This window comes from Lynx rufus, unplaced genomic scaffold, assembly GCF_022079265.1.
Source record: "Lynx rufus isolate CCGP_SWC_20201006 ecotype Redwood Valley unplaced genomic scaffold, mLynRuf1.p SCAF_17, whole genome shotgun sequence".
NCBI lineage: Eukaryota > Metazoa > Chordata > Mammalia > Carnivora > Felidae > Lynx > Lynx rufus.
This window is the reverse complement of record NW_025814831.1, coordinates 33,931,636-33,952,482: the sequence shown is the minus strand read 5'-3', so window position 1 is coordinate 33,952,482 and position 20,847 is coordinate 33,931,636. Positions and strand designations below refer to the sequence as shown.

Here is a 20,847-nt window from a genome sequence, read left to right as displayed (position 1 = left end):
TTTTATAGCTACTTAACTTCATTAGCTTCTGCTCTGTCTTCTGTAAAATGGGAGCAGTAATCCCTCCTAACAAATTCATTGCAAGGACTTGATGAGATTATGTTTGTAAAACACTAAGACAAATTGCAAGCACCTAATAAATGAGAATTATCACAGATTAGTATTAAGAGAAACTCTCACCTTTGAGTGTGTTGCTTTGGTGCCAGGATAAGCTGGCAATGTGCTGCAAGGTTTTATTCTTTATGGCTATCAGGGAATTTAGATGGCAGGTTATCTGCCCGCACACTTATAAAAGAAAGAAAATACAAGTACTGTGGTTGTTGTCGTGTTAGTAGCTGGAGAATCTTTCAATTCTAGTACTTATTTTCTTTTTTTTTTAATGTTTATTTATTTTGAAAGAGAGAGAGTAACTGAGTCAAGGAGGGGCAGAGAGAGAATGAGAGAAAGGAAGAGAGAGTAAGAGAGAGGGAGAGAGAGAGAGAGAGAGAGAGAGAGAGAGAGAGAGAGAATCCCAAGCAGGCTCCAAGCTGTTAGTGCTTAGTGCAATGCGGGGCTCCAACTCACCAACCACGAGCTCATGACCTGAGCCGAAATCAAGAGACAGATGCTTAACCGACTGAGCCACCGATGTGTCCCCTCTATTACTGATGTTCAAGAGAAATTTTAAGCAAAAAATAATGCATAAGGCTATTTTTTACTTTCTAGCTGATAGCCCCTTCCTATCCCTTTTTGACATGATCTTAAAATTCCCCAACATAAAGTATGATCCCTACGTGTTTAAGCTGAAGAAACGCGGTGCCCTTCAGCCTGCCCTTACAGAGCTTCTTCCCACCCCATCCTTCCCCCAATGATGTTCTTACTAAAAATAAGGCTCAGAAGAGAGTCTCTTAACTCTGTCCAAAAGCTAAACCCAAAAGAGGTCAAAGGTTCTCTGGTCAGTCACATTTCACCCTACTATTTTTAGCTGGTGTAGGGCAAAACAAGGTTCCCCCCAGATCTGGGCTCTGTGAAAGTTGGAGATTGCACCAACATGGAGGAATACAGCTCTCCCCGTTAGAAGAGAGGCAACAATTCCCAAGCTATCTATTCATTGCCACTGAATCTTCCACCGACTCTATCTTCTTTGTTCTTGATCACACTGAGTTGGTCTGCTTATTTGCCATTCCAATCCAATCTTTAGTTCTGAAACTTTCCTAGTGAGCTATCCACATGCCCACGCCTGTGGGCCATCTCGTGCCATGTTATCCTCTATCTCCTGCGTTAGAAGCTTCGAGGTTTTCTGGATGTCTATCCTAATGGAAATGCTCAACTAAGCGTCCTGGATTGTCAGCGTAGACATGCTTCTTTTGGCTGCCAATGTCCCTCATTCCTGATTTCTCTCTCCTGAGAGCCCCAAGCCATGCTGTTCTGTGTTCTCAGTCCCTGTCTCCCCTTACTCACACAGATGCACCAAGGGCAAGCATCTTTCTGCCCAGAGATATCTGCCCTTCCACATACTCCCATATGACCTCCCACTCTCTGACCTTTGCTGCTGGAATCCCTTGAGTTAGAAAACCAGAGATGTTTCCATGACTTTTAAGGCTTGTATTGGCAAGGCAGCAGGAGAAGGGAGTGAGGGACCAAGCTCAGAATTTCTGCCTGACCCTAGATTGCTGCTGAGGGCAATGCCATGGGAAGGTGACCTCCCCACAGGCGTAGGGACTGTCCCAATGGGATGACACCATTAGATACTCAATCTCAGCTCTTCTGTTGCTCCATTCCTCAAGCAAGATCCTGGGCAGATGGAAACTGAGTTTTAAGTTAAGGGCTGTGGCTAAAGCTTCATTCAGTGATTTATGGTCTAGGCCAGGGTTTCCAAAACTGCAAAAGAGCTATTCCTGGCCAAGTTCCTTATTAGTCATATGTGTGAAATGGAAACATTGCTTTGTCAGAAATATAGTCCCCCCCCCCCACTTCCTCCCCAACTGTGTCTATATCAGGTTCTGGAAATGGAGCTGGGTGTTGGGAAAGGGACTTAAGGGAAGAACACTTTACTGCTGGAACCTGTGACCTTGGCAGTCACAATGGTACCAAGCACATATGGGAAGGGATTCTAGGCCGTCAAAAAAAAAGAAAAAAAAAAGAGTGAACCCACTTCACACTGACATTGCCCCCAGAGGTGCTTTTCTGTAAATAAATAGGTTATGCATATCTAAGCTTTCTCATTTGCTATTTTAGCTGTTGGGCATTCGTCCACTCTCTTCTGGTACCCGTGCTCCATTTTCTTCCTGGTGAATCCTACACTGTCTTCCATCCTCCCTCCATGAGATTCTAGCACAGCCAATACCACCGCTAACTCAGGGTGAAGCACACGGCCCAGGTCTAAGCCAATCAGTGCAGCCCATCCTCCTGGGCACAGTGATTGGTGTATGAAGAGGCATCTGCTCAGTCAGAGCCAATGAAATACCTGGAGGTTTTCCCTAGAACTTTGGGGAAAAAGACTCTTTTCCCTTGAACCTCAAATTTGAGAGGGACAGGGCCTGGATCTGCTATTGTTCTCTGGTCACATGAAAGCTGAATCTTAAGCCAACATAGCAGACAGCCAAGCTTAGAGATTAAAAGTCACCAAGTCCTGATAACACACTATTTTAGCCCTGAATCCAGTTGTGTCTGATGCTGACCCTGATTCTGGATCTTGCAGTTACACGGACCATTAGATTTTTCTGTTGCCGAAGCACATTGAGACAGATTTCCTGTGTCTGGCAACCAAAGAGCCCTAGTTGACAGTTGCTGTTTCAAGGTACAAACATAATTGAAATGGAATGAAAAGAAAGCAGGCGGGGCCAGCCATAGGAGTGTAGTTTGCAAGCACAGGCTGTGGCTCAGGTGCACCGACAGAGGCTTTTCACACTCTAATGTGAGACAGCGGCATGAGGAGGTACCCAGACAGGAAGAGGAGAGCCCCACACAGGAAGCTCCCCCAGCAAACACCACCTCTTTAGAATTGGAATTGCGTAATCAAACCATTTCCATCAAGTTTAGTCTTTGTTATGTTTAATGAAATAGTAAATATTACTGCTGTAGTGAAACCTCTTATTGAAATGACTTGTAATTTAACCTGCTTTCCCCATAGCTGTGCAGAGTTAGAGTTCTCCAGAAAAGCAGAATCAATAGGAGATATATATATATATATATAAATATATATATATATATATATATACACACACATATATCTGAGAGATTGAGAGAGAGTTAAAGGAATTGGCTCATGGGAGGCAAGGCAGCAGGCAGGCTGGATTTGGATCAGAGTTGACGTTTCCGTCTTGAGTCCAAAGACTGGAGGCTCAGGCAGATTGTCTATGCTGCAGTCTGGAGGCAGAATCCTCAGCCTTTGCTCTTAAGTCCTTCAACTGATTGAATGAGGCCCACCGACATTATGGAAGGTCATTTCCTTTACTTAAAATCAAGTAATCGTGACTACTAATCACATCTAAAAAATACCTTCAGAGGCGCCTGGGTGGCTCAGTCGGTTGAGCGTCCGACTTCGGCTCAGGTCATGATCTCACAGCTTGTGAGTTCGAGCCCTGCATCCGGCTCTGTGCTGACAGCTCGGAGCCTGGAGCCTGCTTCAGATTCTGTGTCTCCCTCTCTCTCTGCCCCTAACCCACTCGCATTCTGTCTCTGTCTCTCTCAAAAATAAATAAACATGTAAAAAAATTTTTTTAAAAGTATTCTTTTAAAAAAAATAAAAATAAAAAAATAAAAATAAATAAAAAATACCTTCACAGAAACTAGTGTTTGACCAGATAACCAGCACCATAGCCTAGCCAAGTTGACACATAAAATTAACCATTACACCCAGTTTGAACCAATATTCCCACCTGCTCATCCTCATATTAGTGAGGGTTCAGTTTTAGAATCTCAAGCCAATGAATGCCAAGATGGGCACTACAAAGGACATCCCCTTGACAAAACTCTATCAGTCCCCAGCGTAGAAGAAAATCCATGATAATCATTTAACTCAGTCTGGATGAAATGCTTTATTAATTTTGTTGATGTTAAAATATGTGAATCAACTCTTATTTATTAAATCTCCCTTTGCTGACTGTTCACTATTTGCAGAATTCCCCTCCCAGCACCATCCCAGAAAAAGCACTTGAGCCCTGTCCCATGGGCCCCCGGAGGCTGAGGACGTAGCCCCCGTGTCCTCGCTGAAGGCAGACCAGCCACGTGAGTCAGGCACCTGCAGCAGGAGGGAGCATTCACCCTGTGAGTGCTGCCTGTGGGAGGCCCTCGTCGTCGTAAGCAGCATGAAGGCCTCTCACCTGGTCCGTCTTCCAGTAAACCTGTGGCCCCAAGAAGGACAAGTTTTTACAAATCCCTATGCTGTCAACCAGCCTTCTGATGGTCTGGAAGACATCTACTTACACTAATAATGCAGATACTTAATTTTATTCACTCCAGTTACCTACTATAGGCTTCATCTCGGCATCCAGCCTGGGGCTGGGCTCCAGGATGCCTCCCCAAGGCAGCCACATTCCTGTGGGCATCTATGCCAAGAGGAAATGGTGGGTGGGCAGTCGGCAGGCCCTATCGGTCCACAGGACAGCTCTGCCGGCAGCCTCGTGAGAGGTTTCTCAGAGGGTGTTCGTTAGGCTTCCTTATGGCTGATGATGCTGGGTCAAAGCCTCTGATGACGCCTGCTCACCCCAAATCCTCCATTTCCCAGCCTCCCTTGCATGTGACGGGATTCTGGCCAAAGGGATGTAGACAAAAGCGATGTCAGGCATTTTTACAGGGCTGGACCTTACAAGTGTCTCAGGAACCATCCAGTCCTGTCTCCCCCGACTACAGCGATCTTGACGTCACAGTCTCAGATGGCATGACCACTGAGATGTGGGGTTCTGTGCCATGGCAGCTCAGCTTTTCCCTTCTGACACACGTAGGGCGCAAAAGGAAGCGTTCTTCTGACTCATGGCCCTCCTCAGCCCAAAGAGCCAGCTCCCAGAGCAGATCGGGGCTGCTCCTCCCCAGGCTTGCTGAGGATCAACGACACTCCCCACCTCCATGAAACAACCTGTTTGTTGTGCTGATGGTGACTGTCAGGAGCGGGATCCTCATACCTTAAGCTGCCCAGGATCCACTCTGTGCCCACATTCCCAAGGAAGGGCCAAAACTCGTTAAATAATTGAACCAAGGTGGGTTTTCCTGAAAAGGCGTCCGTAGCTTTGAGCTCGTTTAGAAGGAACGAGAGGATTTCAGGCCCTAAACAGTGTGGAATACCTTCCATTGTAGTTGAAAATATCCTTGCTGGGGTCCAAAAACAGAGTCTTATCTGTTGAGAATGCAAGCAACTTAAGGCTCCTTCATTACAGAAAGCCTACCAGGCCTTGCCACGCGGCGTGACCCATGAATGTGGGTGGGACCGTTTGGTATTTTCATGCTGTTGGAAACAGTGGCCTTGTTGATCTCAGAGAGTCCCAGATTAAGCTGATTTCGCTATTTTTAATCTCTCCGGAAATAAGCAAAGAAGAGAGGCCTAATTGCAAACAGACTGAACTTTACATAGGAAATATGTAGGTCCCCTGAGGCACCTAGAAAGTGTCTGAAACCCTAACAGCCTGCCCACCTCCCCCACCCCCCACTCCCCTCTCTAGAGCACGTAAGCCTGCACCCAGGGAGGCCTGGGGCGGAGGGAGGGATTGGAGTCAGGAGTTCAGCCTTGGCTTTGGACTGGCCAAACCAGCCCATCCAGCCCCTTGGGCCCAGCGGCAGGGGCTTTGCATGAGAAACAGGAAGACTATTTGTCCACAGCTTGAACCGGCTTTGGGAAGGTTCTTTGTTCTCTCACCCCACTATTTTGGGTTTTCTGGTCCTTCTCTATTCTGTGCTTGGAATGGGGAAGGTTTCGAACACTACCATCAAGCCTGCAGGACACACACACACACACACAAACCACCCCCACTGCAATCCCATTTGACACTCAACCCTGGGATTTGTACCAAGTGTGGCCCAGTAAGAGCTTTATAGCGGTTCACATAGCCCCCAGCCTTGCCTACAAGCTCCAGTGTTAAAGTCCCAGCCAGAACCCTGGGCCTTGCTGGCAGCTGCACCGCTGGGTCGCTGTGGGAGAGAAGACAAGGCCCTGTAGCCTGCTGTGCCTCAGTTTCCCTGCCTGTCAGTTTGGACAACCATGACCGCCGCTAATTCTGAATTGTCTGCCTGCTGGTGGGACCAGGCACTGGAGGGGGCTCAGATTTATGGCAAGGAAGCCCCAGAATGAGTCAAAGAAGAGAAAGACCAAAATAGATCAGGAGCCACGGGCCCAGAAAGGCAGCCAGAGAAGATTAGACACGCTGCCTAGAGAACCAACCAATGACTTTATTGAGGGCTCTTGCTCATAAACAGCCAGTGTGTTATTTTAACTTCCACGGACCAGGCCGACCCTTGCCTGTGATGGGAAGCTTGGGCTTGGAGCCGTCTGTGGGCCCTGCTGTTGCCGAGGCCGCTCCGGGAGCTGGGGCTCTTCCAAAGGAAATCAGCATGGGGCTCTGGGCCTTGGCGGAATGGATGGACAGATGGACAGTCTTTGAGTGAGAAAGTCGTGATTATGAGGCAGGGAGGAGTGGCAAGTGTCCCCCAGCCCCAGCTGCAGCTCTGCTGGTGGCAGAAAGTCTTTGTTTTGGGGGCATTTCTGCTGAGAAGCCCTTCTTCCTTCCTTTTGCTTCTTGGTCTCACGAATCCATATAGAAGGCAGTAGGCCAAGAGCACAGACATGGAAAGGGTCCAAGAACCGCTACCATAGCTCTCATCCTCGGGAGTGCCCCGTCCTCAGCAATCCCCATCAATGGCTTTCCCTCTCACATCCTGACCCCTCACATCTTCTGCCTCATTACATGGTCCACTTTGCCTTCCTGGCCATTTGCTCCTTTTAATCTTCCCTTTTACGTGCAGAGCAGCACTGGCAGGCCCATTCCACCGTCATCTCCCACTGGAATGCTTCAGGCAACGGTGACACTTGAGTCGTGTTCTCCAGCAATGTTGTTCACAAGGCCAGCATTTGTCTGTTTGTAGACAGGGGCTCACAAATATCTCATTCCAGCACCAAAGACCCTTTCCTCCCTCTATCAGCTCTCAACCACCGGTCCATTTCCCACTCTTCTCTGCCGGAAATGCACCCAGCCAAGGCGAGCCAAAGCAAGCAGGTGTCTGTGGGCTCACAGACCCTCCGAGGATGAGGGTCTTTTCGGTGGCTACCAGATTGTACCCTGATGCCGGCCAGCTCCTGGCGTCTGCCACCGGCCCTCCCAAGATGGTAGCCGGTGGACACACAGCCCAAACCCATGATCCAGGCTCTTCCCAGTCCAGCTCTGTTGGCAAAATGAAGCTCCCTGCTGAGGGAAAGCTGGCTGGACTGTCCATGAGGCACCCATGATAACTGGGCAAACCACCTGTCCTGGGTTGGTCAGTGCTTTGGGGGGCGTTACTAATGGGTCAGTATGAGGGACGAGGCAGGAGGAAGAGGTCTGGAGCAAATGTCAGATTTTGGGACAAGTCCTTGCTGGTAACATGTCTTTATCTGGAAAAGAGCACACGGGAACTTATAGTGAAAAGGAAGCTTTGAAAGCCTTCCGTGATGTGGCCCTACGCTACCGCTGTTCCAGTCTGCTCTGCCATGCCTTCCCCCATGAACTCCACCTTGGCCAAACCTACAAACTCGCCCTGTATCCTGCTCCATCTCTGCTCTTTGTCCTTGCTCCTTCCATTCCCTCTGCTTACAGTATCTATCTAGATGCTACCCATCGGCTGAGATCCAGCTCCAGTCCTACCCTCTCCCCTTCCCCCACTCTTGACCAAACCTCTGGGAAACCTGGAGTCTCCATGCCCTCTCCTTCTCCACTCATGGCTCTTTTTGTCTACTCCACACACAAATAGAACTTACCTTCTTATTGAAAACTATCACACACGTTCTCTGTTTCAGATGTATTGGCCTTTGTCTCCCCAAGCCTGAGTGTCCCCCAACCTTATCTCAGAATGTGTGCTCCAAGGATGCCTCCCCAGCGCTCTGAACACCCTAAGGCAATACTTACAGATTTGATTGGTTATCCGAATAGATAGTTAAGTGATCACAAAAATGCATAACCTGGAAGAACTATAGGAATGTTCGGTGAGCGGTGACTGTGAGCCCAGGTGGTCCCTTCTTGGGGGCAGTGGCGGAACAAGTTTTCCTTCCCAGGCAGTCCCTGATAGTCCTAGAATCCCACAAAGGCCCATGGAAGGTGGCGGTTGGGTGAACAGTGTCCTGCAATCGAACAAAACCATAAATGCAAAGCCAGAAAGCTAAACAATGTTAGCTTTACAACCCCAGGTGATGAGAATGGTATTTACAGACTCAGTGACATGTTAGAAGCAGTGAGTTTCAGAGACTAATATTTTAAGCTGGACATCCTGAGACCGTGGTGTTCTGTTTTTATTCTCCTCCCCATCCTTCCCTCCTGGAGCCCCTGGAACTTTCCATGCAATTTGGACAAGAGCATGAAACCTCTATTGTTTCTCAATCCTTATTAGTGCTAGGGAAGGATTTAAAAACTGCTTTGTGGAAGGTTGATTGGTGAAGAGTGGAAAACATTCTGAGGCCTCAAAAGTACATTTGCCATTAGATCAAACTTCCATCGGAGAATTTCAAAATTCTAGGCAGAGAGGAAGTTCCCTCAGAGAATTCCAAGGGCAACGGGACTAGGAGGAGATACAGTAAGTCCTTGTTTGCGGATGGACCCATCTGGGCCCAGAGGTTCCAGACAGTCTAGATCTGCCTCTTTAAGACCTTTCTTTCTCTGGAGCCCATTTATATACTGAGTAAAAGTTCCTGGGGCACATCCATAAACAGAGGGTGGGAACCCAAAACTTTGCTATTTATACACTCCAGAATGCAACTGGAGAAATCAGTGTTTTCTCTCAGAACAATCTAGAAAGCAAAGGACAAATTGCAAACAGCGACGCAAGCATCAGGAAAGTCTGGGAGATCAGAAGGGATAGAAAACCACCAAGAGACCATCATGTTGATCTCCCCAGGGGCCTGGACAGTTGGGATGCAGCCTCAACAACCCCCTTCAGACCGTCTTTCACCTTTCTCTCGCTTTGGCCTATGAACAGTGTTTCTGATCAATCCTCTGTACATCCCCTCCAGACAGGCAACACGGACAAGACAGAGTTCCTCGTGCATGGAAACGAAGCCCAGAACGTGCTCTACCATGTGGGGTTTTTGCCGTTTGTAAACAAACCTAGATGCTAGTCTGCAGGCCACCAGACCATGCTGACCGGTTCTCTGAACAAGCCCGATCTGGCCAGACTGAAACATCAAATCCTGTAGTGACTTCAGGGTCTGAGCCCTTCTTATAGAAGCTGTTGAACAGGAAAGAAGTGGTGCTTGTTTTCATGCTAAGAAAAGCAGATAACCTTACCAGGAGAACAAGCATAAATGATGATCTGAAAATAGCTTGACAAGTTTTGTTTTCACCAAAGTGAACCGCCTACACACACAGCTTTTTTTTTCCTTCAAATTACAAAAGTAATAAATGCTCAGTGCAAAAAAAACGTGGGAAATACAGAAAAACACAACTGGGAAGCGGTTGATAGTTTTTGTTGTAATCCCTTCCAGTATTTCTCTATCAATAATCACCTATATACCAATGCATAGTATATATTATATTGTATATTATATGTATTATGTTATCTATTGTATAATATTTAATTATATAAATGAAGAGGCATATAGAATTTTTTACATATAAAATGTTCATTCACATATATTCCTACATATTTATTTATGAAATATACATTTATATGTTTCATATAAAATTTCACGTAAGGGGCGCCTGGGTGGCTCAGTCAGTTAAGTGTTCAACTTCAGCCTCAGGTAACGATCTCACAGTTTGTGAGTTCGAGCCCCACATCGGCCTCTGTGCTGACAGCTTGGAGCCTGGAGCCTGGAGCCTGCTTCTGATTCTGCGTCTCCCTCTCTCTCTGACCCTTCCCTGCTCGTGCACGTGCTCTCTCTCTCTCTCTCTCTCGGAAATAAACATTACTAAAAAAAAATCTTAAAAAACATTTCACATAAAATGTCAGAAGTCATCCATTTTGTTCTTTTATTTTTACTTTAAGGTAACATATTAATTGTAGAAAATACGTTTGAGCCAAAAAACAGAGGTGAAAATCAGATCTATATCCACCATTCAGGAAAGATCACTTTCACTTAGTGTGTGCCCTTCCTATTTACTTTAAATACGTTTGCGTAAGTATCAAATGTGTCAAATTATACAGAAATAGCATCATGATACATGTTTCATTTCCTCAGTATGCGGGGATAAAACCAATGAACATCCTAAACCATTGTATTTTCCTTTCCTTTGTGAGTCATGTCTTGTTACTGCTTCCTCTTGCAGAGAGGACACCATCTGGGACGAGGGCCACTGCTCAGCCTGGAAGGTCCACACTGACTTTCATGAGCTGCTAGAGGCTTTGTGGAAAGAGGATTCCTAAATTTTAAAATCTGCCTTTTACATAACAAGAGCAAAGCCAGGAAACCTACTAACGGAACTTTACTGTAAGTCATAATGCCGAAAAGACAGCAGGTAGCCTGAGGAAGTTTCCCCCAGATAGGAAGGGACAGTAGAAAGCTCTTCCAGGCCAGGAGGACAAGCAGAGGGGAGAGAGAAGAGAGGCAGCAGGTAGACAAGGCAAGCCTTTCCTGCCCCCTTCCTTAAGACCGTATCTTCAGGATTGGGGTGTTATTAACATCTAGAGGGAGCTTGAGGGGGGTCTAAAAACATCTGGGGAGATATAGTTTGAGGAGATTTCAAGTCTTTGGGGTTTATCTGGTTCAGACCTAACACGGTGCCACGGGGTAGGTGAGAAATGACAGAGGGAAGTGGCCTAGAGTCTAGGCCGATGGGCATGAGACAGCACTCCTATTCTCTGAGCTTGCTTGGGTGTCTAGGGGATTCCTGATTCCCTCATGGGCCAGCTTGCGACAGAAGTACTCAGAAAAGGCCTCGGGTTGGGATGCACAGACCACAGTTGCTGGTTAGCACGCTAACTCTCACATGTGGTTCAATTGAAGAGTCATTTACTGATTTCCCACCCCGGGAAAGAAACACAAAGATAAGGCTTCACTCCCCTAAAACAGAGGTGCAGGTGGACCCCAGATATGAGAACAAGTCCACAGACAGTCTGCTACTGCATCGGGCTATCAGGCCCCCGGGAGGCCGGCCTAGGCGTTGTTCCTCCTATCCCATTTTCTAGGCCATTCTCATCTCCCCGGCCCTCCCTGAGAGCAGCCACATTCTCTTCTCAACCCCCTATCCCATCCTACTTTATGCAACCTTCTTTCCACCCACTGCTTCCGTAGGTCTTGGGGTGTTCATGGTAGTAGCAAGCCTAGGGTAAACAGGGCCGGGCCCTAAGGCTATGGTGAGCAAGTCAGGAAAATGGGACCAGAGCAATAACTGGGGGTGGAAAATGGCTAATAGTAACTGTTATTATTATGTATCACTTATTTAGTCTTACTGTGTGCCAGGCACAGGTTTAAGCACTTTACACTCACGAATGAACTCACACATTTGTGTTAACTCGTAACTTAAGGGTATGAGCTCATGCTATGTATGTAACAACCTATGAGGTAAATGCCGCCACGATTCTTTCTTTTAGAGATGAGAAAACAGAGGCACCGAGAGGTTAAAGTGACTTGCCCAGCTCACACAGCTAGTAAGTAGAAGCTAGAACCCCATCTTGGCAGGCTGGCTCTAGACCCTCACAGTAGGTGACAGTTGGGGACCCCAAAGGCCCTGAACCAGAACAAGGGAAGTGGCCGCCTTTGGTGCGGGAATTCAGGCTGGCCCATAGCGGTCCCAGAGCATCTACAACTTCCACAATAGCTTTTGGAAGATTTCCCAGTAGGCAGGAGGTTTAGAGTGTCAGTGGCTCCTACTCTGTAGCTCTGGAAACTAAGACCCGGGAGATTAAGGAAATGTGGCGTGTCCACAGTTGCAAAGGTAACTGCAGGAGAGTGGAATGTGCACCTGCGTTGCATACTGTCAGGGGAGAGCCAGCGTCCAGAAAAGTGTACGTGTCGACACCTGCACAGGCGCTTCCAGGGCGAGGCAGGCGTGGGGAGGTGGGGTGGCGGTGCTTGCTGAGGAATGCAGAGAGGGCAGGCATCCTTTGGCTCACTCGGATGGCTTTCAAGCAAAGAGTCCAGACTGCTTCGCAGGTGTCTGTTCACGCACCTAGTTCTGAGCTGCATCGACTGATCGATAAGCCTCAGCGCCCAGGATCCAGGGACTTTGTCTCCACTTGCAGGCAGGCCAGCGGGAGGTCAGAACCAACCAGGGCAGCTCCCCCTCTTCTCGTGGGGCCGAACTAGTCGGGTGGGCTTGCTGAAGTGAGTGGTCTGAGGAGCTGAAGTGAGTGGTCTGAGGAGCGCCCGGAATCAAAGGCCCCAGGGGTTAATAGACAGGCCTGTGAGACTGACTACATACTTTCAGTGCTTATCATTCACCGTGACAGTGAGTACCAGGTGGGGGAGCCAGGCATGGTCCTCCAGGTGTCACAGAAGATGAAGCTGAGGCACAAGGTCGAAGCTAGAAGATGACATTTCAGCAACCTCAAACTAAATCTCCTGGCCCCTATTCTAGTTCCACCTTCCCATATATCATACAGTCTTGAGCACCCACCGCATTTAAAACACCAAGCAGAAGAGGGACTCTTGGGCTAAAACGGGCTGGTCCCAAGGAACTCAGGGGCAGACTGTTCGCCTAGTGATTGGTGTATTAGGCCCTGCACAGGCTTGTAGCTTCCTTGTGCACTTCCCAATTGCCCTGTTCCCCCTGCCCAGTCCTCTTCACGTGGGCTTGACCTTTTCACACGTCACTGCCTGTCCTTGATGTCTCTTCTCCTGCCCTTTCACCACGCCCGCTGCCCTCAATGCCCCCTGAGTACCCACCCCTCAGAAGGAAACCGTGACTGTCTTGTGCAAGGAAAACGAGGCCTCCCCTCCCCACTTGCCCCATTTCTCCTCCCTTGTGCTCTAAACCCTGCTGTCTTCAACTCTGTGCATTGCATGAATCTCTGTGTCCCTTAACATGGATATGGCTTCAGCCGTGGTATCCTCCCGCACGCATGCGGATGCACGCATCCTCTCCTACGGGTTGAGGTGCCTTTGTGTTTCTTTTGCCCAAGGAGATCAATCTGTGTTAGCCACCATACATACTCAAAGTCACTGGAGTCATGCCAGCAGCCTCTGGGTCCGGCGAGGTTGTGATGGTGACAGCTCCATGTCTCAGCCAGATCCTCCTGGGCCAGTGTCATTGTTCCAAAGCCCCTTTGCAGTGCCCCGTGCCAGGCTGGTCAGGCTTTGGCTGTGTCTGCAGAAGCCGAGGCTGTGAGCATGCTTGGCTTGTCCTAGCTCCCCGGGCCGTGCTCCTCTGCCCCGTCTTCCACCTCCTTTGTGAGGTGAGGGATACTGGCTCCCTTTCTCCATGCCTGGCTTTGTGCTAAGGGCACACCATGTTTTATCCCATTAATCCATGCCATAACCTCACGGATATTTTTATCCACATTCTACAGATAAGAAAAATGAGACTCAGAGAGGGAGAAGATAACTTGCTCAAGATTACATAGCTATAGTGGTAGGGGCCGGATTTTAACCCACACGTTCTTAACCACAGAGCTCTATTGCCTCGTTCAGTCCCTGTGGGTCAGTCAGCTGCCCGACCTCAGGGACCCCTGACTCTTCATGGAGTTCCCCTTAGATCTCTGAGAATACCGTCCACCACCACAGTTCATGCTTGTGAGGCCTGAGCCAAATCTGAGTCCACCGACCTCCATCAAAGAATGGACTATCATTTGAAACAGAGAAGTGAGGTGAGGCAGGCAGTGAGGTGATGACCCATTTTACTCTTTGAGTAACTACTTAAGTGAGAGCTTTCCACGTTCTCTGTTCACTGTTCTAGGTCCCAAATGAAATCAACACAAAGCCTTGCCCTCGTGGAGCGTTCAGCTTTATAAATCACATAGCATGGCATAGACAGGTGCTAAGAAGAAAAGTAAATCTGGGCAGAAGGAGCAGGTGTCCTTGGTGGGTGAGAAGGCTGCCTCTCTACTGGATGAGGAATGGCCTGAGGCCTGTGCTTCCTGTGGGGTCGGCCTTGTCCCAGGGCAAAGCATGGTGGTGAGGCTGTGAGTGTTTCAGGGGACAGAGGACTAAGAGGCCACACCTCCCCACTTCTGCCGGTGGTGATGCGGAAGCCTAGGTCAAGAAAGGGGCAGGCCACCTGGAGCTCTAGGTCCTGGTGCACAGAGACGCCTTGCTGAACATGACAGCGTGTGTGGATTCTCTCCCATTACCAGTGAGTGAGGGAGCCTTTTACCAAATCTGAATCCTGGGCTAGCTCTCTTCAGGCCTACCCCCCCTCCTCCCTGCCCCTGCCCCTGCCCCTGCCCCTACCTCCTCTAATTTGTTTTGCCTAAAACTATACAGAATAATTCCACTTAAACCTAAAAATTATAATTAGAAAGATACATTAGCCAAAAGAGTCATATACTTCATTTCAAAATCAAATATAAATAATTCTAAAACATTGTGGTAGGAGGGAGAAGGAAATGAACATTTATCAACGGTGTCCTAAGTACCAGTTCCCCATACCTATTATCTCATTTAAACCAACCCTCACTGCAAATTTGTGACCTAGACATTGTTGTCCCTATTTTGTAAGTTAAAAAAAAGAGATTTTAAAGGGCAAAGTAACTTTACCAAAGTTACATAAATAACAAGGTTGGATTTTTAACCCAGATGTGTCTGACCCCAAAGAACTATTCCTGTTTCTCCATCAAGCACCAGCTGAGCCCTTGATATGGAGAGAGTAACCTTGGGTGAACTACTTAGCCACCAATTGCCTCAGTTTCCCATCTGTAAAATGGGTATGATGCTGAGAGCTAATTTACCCATCGACCTCCTGGTTCTGTTCCAGTGGGCACATGAGCTCGTGGACAAACAAGGCGTTGAGAACTTTAAAGCGCTGTGAATATACAGTATCGATCCTCACCTTGAATGTAGAAGTCACGATGGCTTTTCTACTGTCTAACCTCGTTGGTGTCCAGTGGTATATTTCAACCCAGCCTATCTTACTATATTTTCCACACTCCTGCTCAGATGGGCTCATCTCGGACTGCTGGTTCTACACTGGATCATCTGTGTTGGTCCCTTCACAGCACTAAGTCCTTCCTCTTCCCCAGCTGCCCCTCAGACATGTTCCTTACTGCTGAGTTGCAGGTATTCTATGGTGGTCTTCCCTCCGGGACCCCCAAGAGAGCAGCCCATATACACTCCTTTCCAGGAGGCGATGGTAAGCGTGTAACAGCCAGCTTTCCAAGAGTAGAGCTGACATGAATGTTGGTTGGTCATCTCATTGACAATAATAAGTAAGACAACAGTAAAACAACAAAGACGTATTTCAGAACTTCACTCTTTGGTCAACAACGGAGCAACTGTTGAAGTGGATGGTTACTTTTGGATACTGGAAGAACATTACCTCAGTTCCTTGTGTGACTCACAACATCACTGCTACAGATATGACACGCTTCTATAGGTTACCTACCTTGTTAGTGTTTTCTGTATCATGTTCTTAAATCTAGACGATCAACGAAACAATAAAGCAAGCCCTGATTTGTAGAGTTTGCCAATTTCTGTGGCATAAATATTCTCACCGTGGCTGACTCCAAACGTCCCACTGTGAGGTGGCCGGACGTGGAGTTGGGGAGAGACGAATGGCGACATACCATTGTACGATATTCCCGCCGTATGGATGTAAGACACATGTAAATCAAAAGCACGGACAATAGTAAGTTGAAGCAAAAATAATTAGGATGTGATCTGTTTTTTAATATTTATTACTTTTGTTTTGAATACGATGTATTCGATTGTAAGTTTATATAATTTAATTTTCATAACGGCTGTGTTTAACAACCGGCCCACAAAATTCCTGAAAATTTAACAACCAGCCAATGCCAGCCAGCTCCTGCACACCTCTGCCTCTTCCCATTAGCCCCCATGGGCATCTGCCATCTGATGGCCACACCTGGGCGTTAAATAGCGCCCGGCTAGGTCCAGGTCCGCCTGAACCAAGAGAACATGATTCAACGTTCGGCTTCTCCAAATAAGCAATGTCGACGGCTTCGGTCCAGTGGAGTGACTTAATGATCTGTTTCCTTCAATAAACTGTGATTTCTGAATTTAATTCAGATACCTGAGTGTCGTTGTAAGCTGAGAGTGAGGCCCAAAGGCATCCATGATGTAATATACTAGGTTTATACTTGGCAAGAAAATGACTTTGTGAGAAATGGATTTTCTTAGGCCGATTTTAGGAAGCTTGGGGTGTTTTTTTAAGAGCTAAGCCAAGACAAAAAATAACCCTTGCAACACATCACGGCACAGCTGGTCAGCCTGGGAGAAACTATTCTGGGATATCCAAGCTAAGGTGCCTCTTTAAGCTCCAGGCAAACTGGAATCAGGATGTGGGGTTTCTATTCCTGTCTGTGTCAAAGACTTAACAATGTTATCCCTGGCCAGTTGGCTCCCTGACTGGTGCCTCAGTTTACCCTGTGGCAAAATCAAGTCAACTGCCTTTGCCAAGGACATTAGACTTGAGCTATGGGGCGTGAGAAAGATAGTTGCTGGGGTTTGCTGGAGGGTTTGGGGTGTCCACTTGAGGGGTCTTTAGTCAGTGTAGACTCTAAGAAAAGCTAAGTTTTCAGTGACCTTTTCTAGGAAATGACAAATGAGCAAGGTTGAACAGAGAGGAGCAGGAAGAGGATTGGAAGGAGGGTCAAGGAGGAGGGGGCCTCCAAGCAACGTCAGGGAAAATGTTGGGCCAAGGGCTAGAGTAAACCGCATCCAGCGTTCACATCTCTGGGGCAGTGTGTGGGCAAAGGATGAGCTAGCTACAGAAGAAAAGGCAGGCAAGATGAGGTTAGTGGTGCCTTTGTCTGGTTTTGATGAGAGTTTCCTGATGAGGAAAGGCCTGTGATCAAAGTTAGGATCCTGAGACCCATGTGGAAGATGACTAGGGACTTGGCAAACTTGGAGGCGATACCGGCCTCAGAAACATCCCGGAAGACTGTGTCCTGGGCCGCTATATAAAGAGCCTCTGTCCCCATGGTGGGCAGTTGTCATGGAACAAGCCTCTCTCCTCTGTTTAAAGCTTGCGTGGTGCTTTGGATGAAGAAGCGTCACTGTGCATACTTCTTCACACTTCCCTCCCGTGTCATGGACTTCTGTCATCTCACTTTTGTTGTCAGCCACCTATGGGGAGGGGACACTATCCCAATTTTCACATGAGAGCAACAGAGACCTACAGGTGTTAAATGACTTATTCCAGATCCCAACTGAGCCTCAAACTCATCATTTGGCCACAAATCATACACCTCATCTACACCAATCTGTCTCCATCAAACCTGACTAGCTAGTTCATTTTTCCCATCCACAGGCCTGACACTTTCTGAAATGAAAAGCTGTTTTGATCTCTGGAAAAACTAAAAAGTCAGTCCCAGTTGCCGAACACTAGAGGCTGAAGAGAGTCTCTTCCAAAAGTTCTATGGGAAGCCCAAGGATTCTCAATTCCAAAGCCAGCCAAAATTTGGATTTCCTCTATAAAGAGACAGTCCTTCCCTGTGTACAACATACCCTTCCTCATTAGGCTAGTTCTATGTTTTGTAATAACTTTTGCTTACACCACAAAATTGTCATAGATTATGGAAACACACAGGCCTTGGAAAAAAAGATCCCGAGGCCCCTGGAAGTCATTATTCCTTCCTTTAGCAATTGCTGAGTTAAGCACCAAAAATATGGTTCCCATCTTGCTCTCCTCTCCAAACACACACACACACACACACACACACACACACACGATCTGCTGGACATATGTTCAGAAGAAAGCAGGGACGTGGGGGTGGGAGAAGAAGATTCACATGTTGTGAGTCAAGAGCTTAAGCATTTGAAAAGAAAAAGTGGGAGAGGGCGGGGAGTTTGCAGCCCTAGAAATGGAATATCCAAAGGATTTATTGCCTTTGAGTATCTCACAAGGCATTTTTTTATATAAAAATCTGTAGCTTATGGCTTTTTTTTTTTTTTTTTTTTTTGGTATAGGGCAGTAAACAAGAGCTCTGAAAGGGGAAGGAAGCCAGGAGAAAGCCAGCTCCATTAGTCACGCAGCTGCATATCCTGTCACAAAGGACCCCAGTTGAGTAATCGCCCAAAATATGCCTGTTATTTTTTTCTGTCAGAAAAAAATGGGGCTTGCCAAAATGTACTGTAAAAAAAGAAAAAAAAAATCTGGTCTGTCAGCCCCAGAGGGGGAAAGGACAAGAAAGAAGAAACAGGCGTAACTTCTCAGCACTCTCTGACCGTCTCTCGACTTATCCCTAAAACGCCTTCACACTCCTCGCAGCCATGGAGCCTGGCTGGAGAAAAGCGAGCTCTGTGAGCTGTTCCAGGCCTCAGGGTCCTTGTCGTACATGGAGCGGAGAGCTGGAAAAGAGGAGGGGCAGTGGGAGAGGGTGGCAGGAGGACAGGGCAAATGAACAGAAAGGGGACCGGAATATTGAACAAGTCCTTTGATGGGCTTTAAGTGGGTGAGCTAATTGTCCCATAGGGAACCTGGGGCAGCCACACCAGTGCAGTGAGGCGGCATGAGCCCAGCCAGCGGCCGATCACGCTTCGTAAGCTTTTCTGATGGCCTCAGCGAAACCACCCTTGTCCCAGGCCTCGGGCTGTTTGGGCCACAGATGGAACAACAAGAGTTTGTGTGGAAGGATGTCTGAGTCTGGGGAGGTCTGAAGAACCGGGGCTGGGGCAGGACCGGAGCTGCCTACAGTCTCCGGTGTTGTCCTAGATTAGCTTTCTAGAAGCAAGGCCCGGCAAACAAAGGTGTCCTAAAGCCCGGTTCGGTTCCCGCTTCTGTCCCATGATCTCAGGACCAGGACACAAAGGATGGTCAATCCAAGGTACAGAGCACTCTTGGAAAGACGATATCCCTCCTATTCAAGTTCTGATCCAGTCCATGGGGAAGGAGACTTTCCCGACCCAGTTGACAAACGCATAAGCAAGAAGCCTTCTCCTTGAGAAAGAGAACAGAGCCCCAAGGAACAAGGCAGATGCACTGTCCCTTTTGCTCTGGGCTCTCTGGAGCCTGTCCTAGAGGAGAGGGCCCAGCCCTGCCTCAGCTCCAAGGGCCAGGCTGCAAGAAGACCCTTTCCAGGAGCACCTCTAGTAACCGGAGTCCCAATATTTGGCCGTTTGGCGGTTCTAGACCAAGGGAACCCCAGCCCCAAGGACCAAGTCGATCCCCCTGCCGATTGCTTCAGGAAGGGCCTTCCCGGCTCTTCAAGGCCTTTGAGCCCTGCCCATCCTGTCAGAGGCACAGTCTCAAAGCCAGTCCTGAGCTTCAAGCCTGTCCACTGCTTCCCCTCCGGGAGAGCTACTTGACACCCAAAGCCATCCACAGGATGCTTAAAAAGAAACAGGCATGACTTCCTGCAGAGAACTGGCCTGTGAGTTGGAAGGGGAAGTTCACCTCCCCGCCTCGTTGCTGATTTGCTGCGGAATATCAGGCAACTCGAAGGAACTCTCTGTGACTATTGTCCCCTCTCTGTAAGATGTATCAACTATGAATCGGAGCCTCTGTATGCCTGCAACGTGCAAGGTCCTGGGACTTCACAGGTGAATAACACAGATACTGTCCCTTTCTTCACACGAAACCTGGGCAACCGCTCCCATACCTTCTGCGGCACATGATTTGTGTTTCCTGAAGCCAGCTCCTCAGGCGGGTGAGTCTGGGGGTTGGAGGATGTGATAGGAGCAAATACGACAAGAAAACCCACACATGGTGATTTTTTAAAAGAAACAAAAACAACCAAATACTAATACTAGCATTCCCAAAATGATGGAGAACAGCCCCTCAGCCCCCTGAACATAATGAAAATTCTCCCAGGGCATCTGGGATTCGCTCTGTTCCCAGTTCTCTGGGAAACACAAAGGACCAAGATCACCTTATGATGCACAAACTGCATTAATGTCAGTGTCCATCACCCAGCTTGTAGGAACCCCCAGTTACTGGATTGACCCGCAGGGACTCTCCTTCCTCATTTCCACTCTAGTTGCAGGACATATGAGGGCTGTTTCTTCCTCAGGGCTCAGCCTTTACTCAAGGCCAAGTCCTTCATATAAGCCATGAGTTGAAATGAAAAATGTCAACATCAACACAAGCCCATTGACAAATGTCCCGAGGCTGACAGGAGTGATGTTATTATCCCCTGAATCACAGGTGAGGGAGGTCTCTGGAGATGCCCACCCCCACACGGATTTCCCTTTGCGGTGGCAGTGACATCTGAGTCACTGAGCATGGGCCACCATTTAGCTTCGCCCCCTCCCCTTCCTGTGCCCCAGAGGGGGGTTGGGAGCAGGTCCTCACAACAGAGAAGGCTCCACTTCCTCCGAGTTCCTGACAACATTTCTCAGCTGTGTCAGTCTTGCAAGCCTGCGGTCAACAGGCACCCAGGTGATGGTGTCTTTCTCAACCCCTGTTTTCCCGCATTAGCCCTTTGATGTTTCTAAGCTGACAAGGTCAGCATCTTCCAGGCCGTGGAGAACATACCTGCCAAGTATACCTTCCAAGCAGCTGATTAAGGTGCCATGCAGTCTGTGGTCAAAGGGGAGGCCAAGGGGCTTGCTGAAATGAGCCATCGGGTCTGCCCCTGTCCTTTGGGGACCTCCACCCTCTGGCAGCAAAAGGCCTTCGACACAAGGGTACAGAGGGG

General features: G+C 48.1%; 1 protein-coding gene across 1 annotated transcript in view; it reads right to left on the bottom strand.

Moving 5' to 3' along the window:
• Positions 1–6,340: 6,340 nt before the first annotated feature.
• The window catches only part of LOC124512262 (uncharacterized), a 32,900-nt gene continuing 18,393 nt past the window's right edge, over positions 6,341–20,847 (bottom strand). The window contains exons 3-4 of the mRNA XM_047079749.1: positions 8,070–8,281; positions 6,341–7,558 (exon numbers count right to left, since the gene is read on the bottom strand). The gene's annotated coding sequence lies outside the window, so the exon portion shown is untranslated. The remainder of the gene's footprint in view (positions 7,559–8,069; positions 8,282–20,847) is intronic.